The sequence below is a fragment of the Taudactylus pleione genome, unplaced genomic scaffold (assembly GCF_031769625.1).
Source record: "Taudactylus pleione unplaced genomic scaffold, aTauple2 ptg000135l, whole genome shotgun sequence".
Lineage (NCBI taxonomy): Eukaryota > Metazoa > Chordata > Amphibia > Anura > Myobatrachidae > Taudactylus > Taudactylus pleione.
Window position 1 is genome coordinate 9120841 of NW_028284537.1, and position 8996 is coordinate 9129836.

Genomic DNA, 8996 nt, shown 5'->3' on the forward strand with positions numbered 1-8996 from the left:
GACCTGAGTTCAGTGTGAACAGGGCTGACCTGGGAGTAACCCAGATCAAAGGTGCAATGTAAATGGGTCTGACCTGGGTCTGACCAGGGTTGGAACCATGTCCAAAAACCCAGGTCGGACCTGGGTTTTTGGTGGAAAAGAGGTATTACTTAGGTCTAATAGTAACTCACTATTAATAAATAACCAGAGTATTTTTTTTGTTTTTGTTTTAGATACTCTAAAAAGTCTATATATTCATCAAACTTGCACTATACATGTCTTCAATATGTTCTTCTTTAATACTCGGCCCTGTTCTTACTTGTGACAGACTACCAGCTCCTCATTATAGGAATTTTGGAACAACTAATCTCAAGGTTATTGGAACAGCTGCATCATCATTCAAAATTAATCTACTAATGGTTATGCCTGTAACAATGCCATTATCAATTATGTAGCACAGCTGTGATACCGAAGTTTGTTTCTGCAGAGCGATGTCTGGAAAATGCAGACTGGCTAATTCATAAATGCAGCCATGTGTAATTTGTGCTCTTACTATTTGTTGTAAGGAGACAAAGATCACACTACTCATGTGAGCATTAAATGGAGATTTATGTGTATTGTAGACAGAACATACTTTTATCACACCTCTTTTTGTTCATTTGCATCTTTTCATTGGTTTATTCGGTTGTAAATAAAACAAAAGAAATATACAGTATGCTGTGGTTTTATCCATTTAAAAAAAAAACATGAAAAAAATAATAATTATATAAAGATTAACCCTCATATATAACCTGGGAATTAGGTTGGCTTATTAGCCCATCAAAACTTTGAGGAACATTACATTATTTCCACTTCATTGTACATTTGGGATTACATACACAGTATACCTGCAGTTATCAGCATTAGTTCTGTCGTTCATAGGCAAAAGCTGGGGGGGTTTCCGTCTGCCTGGAAACCCCCCTCCACAGCCCACACCATGACCACAATAGAAATAGTAATAGAATAGAATGTTCCTAGTGCTTCATGTTGTTCTCAGTATCACAAATTAAATGATTATCACCACCTGTGGATCTTTTAACATGTCAGCCAGTAATAAATACATCTGTGCACCAACTAGGATATGTGGAAAACATGCACTGTTAGAGGTGCACTGCTATAGACCATCAATAGGCTTAATTATTAATACTGTATAATAATACATTAGTACATAAGGTGGAGACTGATATGTACATATATATCCAGGGCAGTGCTAAGTTCTTCGGCTGTGACTCCCAGACTTACTCCAATGCTCTGCAATGGAGCCCACATCTGAAAAAAAACATTCAGCTCAGACAGGACGGCCCTACTGCCGCATATAACGGCTTACTGTGATCGCTGGTCCTGCATGTGCAGGAATTATGACACACAATACAGTTTGTATGACGCATATTAAAGCTGGATAAGTGCTAATTATGGGCCTGATTCAGACCCACTCGCGAGCGGCTGTCCGCTCGCAAGTGGGTCGATGTTATGGACTGAGCATGCGCACGACGGAGGGAACTCCGTCGTGCGCATGCGCCAGACGCGACGAGCGAAGGAAAGTCCTTCGCTCGTTGTGTCCGATCAAAGGGGGCGTGCTGTCAATGTTGATTGACAGCACGCCCCCTTTGGTGGGCGTGCCAGGGGCATGCCTCCCTGACGGGGGTGTTCCCACGGGAACGCCTCCAGTCAAAAGCCGGCCCACTGACATCACCAGTGATGTCAGTGGGAGTGATTTTGGCTCTGATAGAGCCAAAATCACTCCGGAGCTTGCGGTTGAAAACCTCAAACGCAGGCTCCGGCTCGCAAATTCGATGGTCGCGATGGTCTCGACCATCGCGACCATCACAATGCACGCTCGTATAGCCTGTGGGTGGTGACCCACAGCTATACGAGCGTCCAGGAGGACGCTCCATGAAAATGGAGCCCGGCCCTCATTCAGAGCGTGCGCTCTGCTCAGAGCGTACGGCTCTGAATGAGGGCCTATGTCCTCTTCATGGCCTGGCCACACGCACTTTAAAGTCAGTCATTTAGAACCCCCCCTCTAGAAATCCTGCTTGCCACTGCTGTTGGTATAATTTGGATGCCTAAGATGAGATGTAATAATATTATTCCAATAATTTTTACTATACATGTCAGACAGTCCTACTTCTCTGTACATTGGGCCAGAGGCACTGAAAAAGGGGGAGGAGCCAGGCTTGTTGGAGAGACCCGACTGCGTCCCAGGTCTGACGCCCCCCCTTCCTCTTAACTGTCAGCAGCCCAGCACAAGCTGCTGTGTGCTGGGCTGCAGCTGGAGACCAGGGAGACTGCTGCTGCTGAGCAGCAGCAGTCTCCTGTCTTCTGCCTGTGAGAGGGAGCGATCACACTGATAGCCCCCTCCCCTGGATTTGCACTGAGCTGAGGTAATTGCCCTGAGCTGAGGTAATTGCACCCTGATAGGTAATGGGAACCGTACCGGCTCTCTAAGGCCCTTCATTGGGCTTAATACAGAGGTGTACATAAACCTCATATTGATGTACATCTCCGATGTTTGCAGATCTGCGGATGCGTAGGAGCCGTCCTGGGCATGTGCAGATCTGTTACTGCAACGTTGCTCGTAGGGCCCCAAAAGCTGCAGCATGATTGAGATGCTGCTGGCATTTGGGGGCGGCATCAGTCAGTGTTCCAGAAAATGTGGGCTGGTAGACCATGTTTTCTGGGCTTGCTAAAGATAGCGGCTGAGTCCTTCGATGCAGCTTCGCTGGTGCCAGCAGCATGATTTCAGCGGACATCTTGAGTAATCTGAAGGTAACTCGGTTGTCCGATGTTCGCCAGTTGATCCGATGTTGCGTCTTTGGATGCAACAGTGTATTACAGAAGCCGACAGTGGGCGACATATTGTTGTAATCAGTGGTGGATTTTACCTAGGGGCTGCGAGGCTGCAGCCCCCCAGTAAAATCAGCCACTTCAGTGAGCCACTGCACTGGCTTCACTGTGACTGGAGGTGGCTTCCCATTGGAAGTGCCACCTGCCAGTCACACTGAAGACAGGCAGCCCCAGGGGCTGCTCTGCCTTTCGGGCAGTCCTACAGGGCTTCTTGGGGCTGCAACCAATGCAGCCCCGAGAAGCTGGTGATATGCACATGCACTGCGCCACCGACACTTATGCGCCAGTCCCGGGACCTGCCAGATTCATTGAGCAGGCCCCGAAACCCAGGCCAGCAGCAGCCCCCCACAGGTAAGAGGGCAGGAGCCGCTGCTGGTAGTAATATATATAATAGCCGTAACAAAAGTAGGCATGTCTCCCGGTCCCTCCAGTCCCCCCCACAATACCTACCCAAACACCCGCAGCGGGGGGCTGATGACGCGATTCTCACTGAATCGCGTCATCATGACCCAGCCCCTTGCGCTACAATGCCGTAAATCTTGGCATTGTGTAGCGGGGACGGGGCCAAAATGATGCGAGCATGCAGCTTCGCCCCTAGCCCCGCCCCTAAACAGCACGTTATGTCCTGGCCACGCCCCCTTTAACCGCCCCCCTACTAAGCTGACCTGGCTGCTCCCTCCCGGAAGGGGCAGCCAGGTTATCAGCAAGTATGATTTTAAGCTGGAGAGCCTCTTTCTGAGCTTCCCTTTGTTTTTTAGCTAAGGAGCCTAAATGGATACGCTTTCCTCGAACCACACATTTGTGAGCTTCCCATAAGGAGCATTTGCTAACATTAGAGGTAATATTGAAAGATATTTACTCCTCAATAGTTTTAATAACAATATTTCTATATTCAGGAAGCTGAATGTCTTCCTTTCAGTTTCCAAGATCAACATTTAGGTGTAGACTTCGGAACAAGAACATGCAAGGAGACGGTCATGAAATGACCAAGTTATAGAACCAATTGCTGAAAGTGTAATGAGATGTAAGCAGGGCCGGACTGGGAATAAAAATAGGCCCCGGCATTTAAAGGCCCACCTTGAGTCAGCATCTGGCTCCTGGCATTGGGCCTGATTCAGAGCCGGACGCTATTTGCGCTCGTTCGTTCAAAAAAAAGGGGTGGCTATTCAACTGAACCGTTCTCTCTTTGCGGTCTGTTCACGCCTCTAGGTCTGAATGAGCGAACAAAACTTGCGGTCGTTTCTTGGGAAACTACGCCCCCTGGCCGCTCGCATCCTACGTCATGTCCGCTATTTATTAGATTAATCGAGTACTTCGACCAGCGTATGAACTGCTCGCTATTCTTGTGGTTGGTTTTTCCTACCACAATCTTGCGAGCAGTTCTGACTATAAAATAACCCAGTGACGTGGTCAATGACGCTGCTGTATTAATTATGCACAGCCATAAAACGCCCGTTTTGACCTTTAAGCACGCCTGCGTTTGGATCTCCACTCCCCGTTTTCAAGCACCTTCCCCTGTTACCACCCACATACGCCTCCTCCTGTCACTCAAAATAGCAGGCATTCGCTATTTAGCGAATAAACGATTTTCGGCCGCACTGACTGGTTCGCGCATGCGTATTACGATCCGTACGCATGCGCAGTTGTGCAAACATCGCTCGGAACGAACGAGCGGCCACTTATGAGCAGCTCTGAATCAGGCCCATAGACTCTTCCCCTAACTATTCCTGACCCCTCCCACTTCTTAGTCTATGCTCTTACATATATAATTAATATTAGAACAACAGACAAGTACACATCATTCTCTATTAAAATACATACAACAGAGCACATCCTGCACGGGAGTCAAACATTTGGTATTGTGTTTGTTCTGTTAAGTTGTGCAGACACCTATAGATATATCTGTCCAATTCATGTGGTGGGACAGAAAATCTGGGAATGTGTGGGAGCAAATAACAATAGAAATTTGCTCCCAGATGCTGCAAAATGGACCAGATTTTCTTTCCCAACAGACAGATTGGACAGATATCTATAGGTAAAGCTGGCACTTCACTGGTGTAGGTCATACACAAGAAAGGGGTAGGCATTTTCCCAAGCCCTAGTTTATCAGCTGTGGAAGATTAGATAGTGTTCACTGTAGGACTTTTTTAGGACAGGGGTGCTGAATGCAGAGGACACATCTGTGCACACCAAAGCAGAGCTGTAACTACACATTTTAACAAAAGAGCGTTTGTGCCGCCATCTATAGGTGAAGCAGGGAGAGTGCGTGGCAAAAAAATTCAGGGGTGGTTTTGCTGGGAAGGGGCGTAGCCACCTAATTTTTCATGTTACGTCACACAGTAGTGTCTATTTTTCAGATTACGACACACGGTAGTGCCCCATAGTCATGTTACGTCACACAGTAGTGTCCCTTTTTCATGTTATGTCACACAATAGTGTCCCTTTTTCATGTTATGTCACACAGTAGTGTCTATTTTTCACATTACGACACACGGTAGTGCCCCATAGTCATGTTACGTCACACAGTAGTGTCCCTTTTTCATGTTATGTCACACAATAGTGTCCCTTTTTCATGTTACGTCACACAGTAGTGTCTATTTTTCACATTACGACACACGGTAGTGCCCCATAGTCATGTTACGTCACACAGTAGTGTCCCTTTTTCATGTTATGTCACACAATAGTGTCCCTTATTCACATACATGAATATTTGCACATAACAAATATTATAAAATATAAATATAATAAACAATATATTGTATAGAATTAATATTAATACTACATGGATCTGCAGGTTTGAAATAGCAACATACTAAAAGGAATATAGGGAGACAGGAAAAAGAGAGGCAGAAAGGGGGGAGCCAGGAGAAAAAGAGGAGGAATTTGGGCAGCTGGGGAGAGAGAAGGAAAGAGGGGACCCAACATTGGAGAATTAGGGAGAGCCAGGAGAGAGCAGGAATAGGAGGAACTGGGGTAGAGAGAGATAGAATATGGAGAGCCAGGAGAGACATAGGATAAATATGTTGAGTGGGAAGAGAGAGAGAAGAAATAGGGAGAGCCAGGAGAGAAAGAGAAGGTATAGGTTGAACCGGGAGAGCCACAAGAGAGTGAAGGAACAGGTTGAGCCGAGAGAAAGGGAGGAGGAACTGGTGAAGCTAGAGAGACGTGTACAAAAACAAAGATCCAAGAAGGGCTAGTTGTTGAGGCACTCTTAAATCAAATTTAATAAAATTTAACCTGTGGATCTCCTCATTTTAATGGAATAAATGGATACGGCAAAATAAATATTCAAAATAATTCCGCGTAATCGTGCTCCTATACATTCTAGATTTATTCACATCATACAGGAGTTTTGTACCCATGGTGATCCTGAAATGAACATAAACCAAATCAAATGTAATCACTTATGTCCCTGCTATTATACACTTAGGGCCTGATTCAGAGCCGCTCGCTCTGAATCAGGGTGTTTTTTTTTTATGCGGCCTCCTGGCCGATCGCTTAGCTGTTGGTGACAACCCACAGGTATTGCGAGCAGCCAGGTGATGGTCGCGATGGTCTTGCAGTGACCAAACATCGACCCACTCGCGAGCGCTATGCGCTCGCGAGCGGGTCTGAATCAGGCCCTTAGTCCCATTCTGCTCCTATATATTACCTACAACACCCAATATTCCCTGGTGGTCTCCCATCCAAGTACTAATCAGGCCCATTACTGTATAGCTTCCAAGATCAGACGAGATTGGGCATATTCAGTAAGGTATGGTTGTAGAACTATATAAACAGGAGATTGGGGGTCCTGGTGTAATATAGTTAAGGGCATTATTTAGGACTAACTCAGTATGAGAAGTCCGCTTTGATTAAACAATGGACATAAATTCCAAACAAAGTATTGCACCAGCATACTTTGATTAATGAATAAATTGGTTATGTTACCTTCTAAAGTATGTATATCATATTCATATAGCCATATAAACAGATGATCTAAATGCAGGTATAAGTAATGTCAGTCTAATAGTGCCTGGGGAAAATCATATCACATGTAAACAGCATTTATATAGTATTCATATGATTGTACATGGGTATGCAAATCCCATATGTTTCGGTAGAGATGGTGCTAATTTATATTCCCCTAGAGCACTTAGACACCATACATTTTAACAAAACAATACATAGCATAATTTGTATTATTAACATGAAATACGGATGTACATTGTATAAGTCATCATATGGTCACAACACACAGAGTGGTAATAAAAAAGAAAAAAAGAAAGCAAAATGTATTACTAGTATCCATTCCCCTAAGTCACCTCCCAGACTGGCGCGCTCTGCATTATGGGAGAGACGTCATGACGCCTCTCCCATTACCCACTGCAGGAGCCAGAAGGGAGCCGGCTCTTGCAGTGGGTGCTGCGGCTGCAGCAGTCAATGAGAGTCTGTCTGACTGGCTACTGTTTAACACACAAATCGCCGCCAGCGCTGGTGGTGATGTGCATGCAGCAGCAGCCAATGAGAGTCTGTCTGACCTCATTGGCTGCTGATTCACACACACATCACTGCCGCTCGGCGGTGATGTGTGTGCAGTAGCAGCAGCAGCCAAAGAGAGTCGTCTGACTCTCATTGGCTGCTGGTTAACACACACATCGCCGCCAGCGCTGGCGGCGATGTGTGTGTCAGCACAGCCTGAGCCCGCCCGCCTCGCACCCTCCTCCTGGCGCTATTGGGCAAGCGCTCAGGGGGAGGGAAGGGGCTCAGCTGTGCAGCACAGGACCGGCGCTGGGAAGCCTAGCGCTGGTCCTGTGTAAATGTGTAGCGCTGACCGCACTCACTACTGTCGGCGCTACACTGGCTAACTAAGGCGGGCCAGTACCATGGCCGGTGGCGTGCCCCCACCCACACCCGAAAACCCCCCCACCCCCAGCCGGTCCCTCGGCGCCCAGGGCACATGCCCCGCTTGCCCTGCCCTAGTTACGCCACTGCCCCAATCTCCTGTTTGTATAGTCCTACAACCATACCTTACTGAATATGCCCAATCTCGTCTGAGCTTGGAAGCTATACAGTATTGGGCCTGATTAGTACTTGCATGGGAGACCACCAGGGAATAATGGGTGTTGTAGGTAATGTTTAGGAGCAGAACGGGACTAAGTGTATAATAGCAGGGACATAAGTGATTACATTTGATTTGGTTTATGTTGATTTCAGGATTTCAGGATCACCACCTCCTGTATGATGTGAATAAATAATCTAGAATTTATAGGAGCACGATTACCCAGAATTATTTTGAATATTTATTTTGCCGTATCCATTTATTCTATTAAAATGAGGAGATCCGCAGCTTTTTAATAATTACTAATAAAGGTTAAATTTTATTAAATTTGATTTAAGAGTGTCCCAACAACTAGCCCATCTTGGATCTTTGTTTTTTGTACATGTTATATTTTGGGCTTTGGGAGCACCACCAACAACATGTTATGTCACAATCTCTAAATACAAAATGAAATATGGTTGGTTGTAAATTAATGCCGTAATAATATATGGTTCTTTGCAGTAACAAACCCCCCCCCCCCCCATTTTTTCAAAGCCAGAGAGACATAGGAGAAATAGGGTGAGCTGGGAGAGAGAGAAGGAATAGGGGAAGCTGGGAGAGAGAGAAGGAATAGGGGAAGCTGGGTGAGAGAGAAGGAATAGGGGAAGCTGGGAGAGAGAGAAGGAATTGGGGAGGCCGGGAAAGATATAGCAGAAGGGAGCTGGTAGAGAGTAGGAAGGAATAGGGAAAAACGAGAGAGAGAGGAGGAATAGGGGAAGCTGTGAGAGACATAGGAGAAAGAGGGGAAGCTGGGAGAGAGAAGAGGAATAGGGGGAGACAGGAGAGACATAGGAGAAAAAGGTCGAAGCTGGGAGAGAGAAGAGGAAAAGGGGCAGACGGGAGAGACATAGGAGAAAGAGGGGAAGCTGGGAGAGAGAAGAGGAATAGGGGCAGATGGGAGAGACATAGAAGAAAGAGGGGAAGCTGGGAGAGAGAATAGGAATAGTGGGAGACGGGAGAGACATAGGAGAAAGAGGGGAAGCTGGGAGAGAGAAGAGGAATAGGGGGAGATGGGAGAGACATAGGAGAGAGAGGGGAAACTGGGAGAGAA

The 8996-nt window shown here is 46.4% G+C and overlaps 2 pseudogenes; one reads left to right on the forward strand and one right to left on the reverse strand.

Annotated features, from left to right (window-relative positions):
* Window positions 1-6514: 6514 nt before the first annotated feature.
* Window positions 6515-6633, reverse strand: LOC148523002 (5S ribosomal RNA; annotated as a pseudogene).
* Window positions 6634-7860: 1227 nt separating this feature from the next.
* Window positions 7861-7979, forward strand: LOC148523003 (5S ribosomal RNA; annotated as a pseudogene).
* The last annotated feature ends 1017 nt before the right edge of the window (window positions 7980-8996 follow it).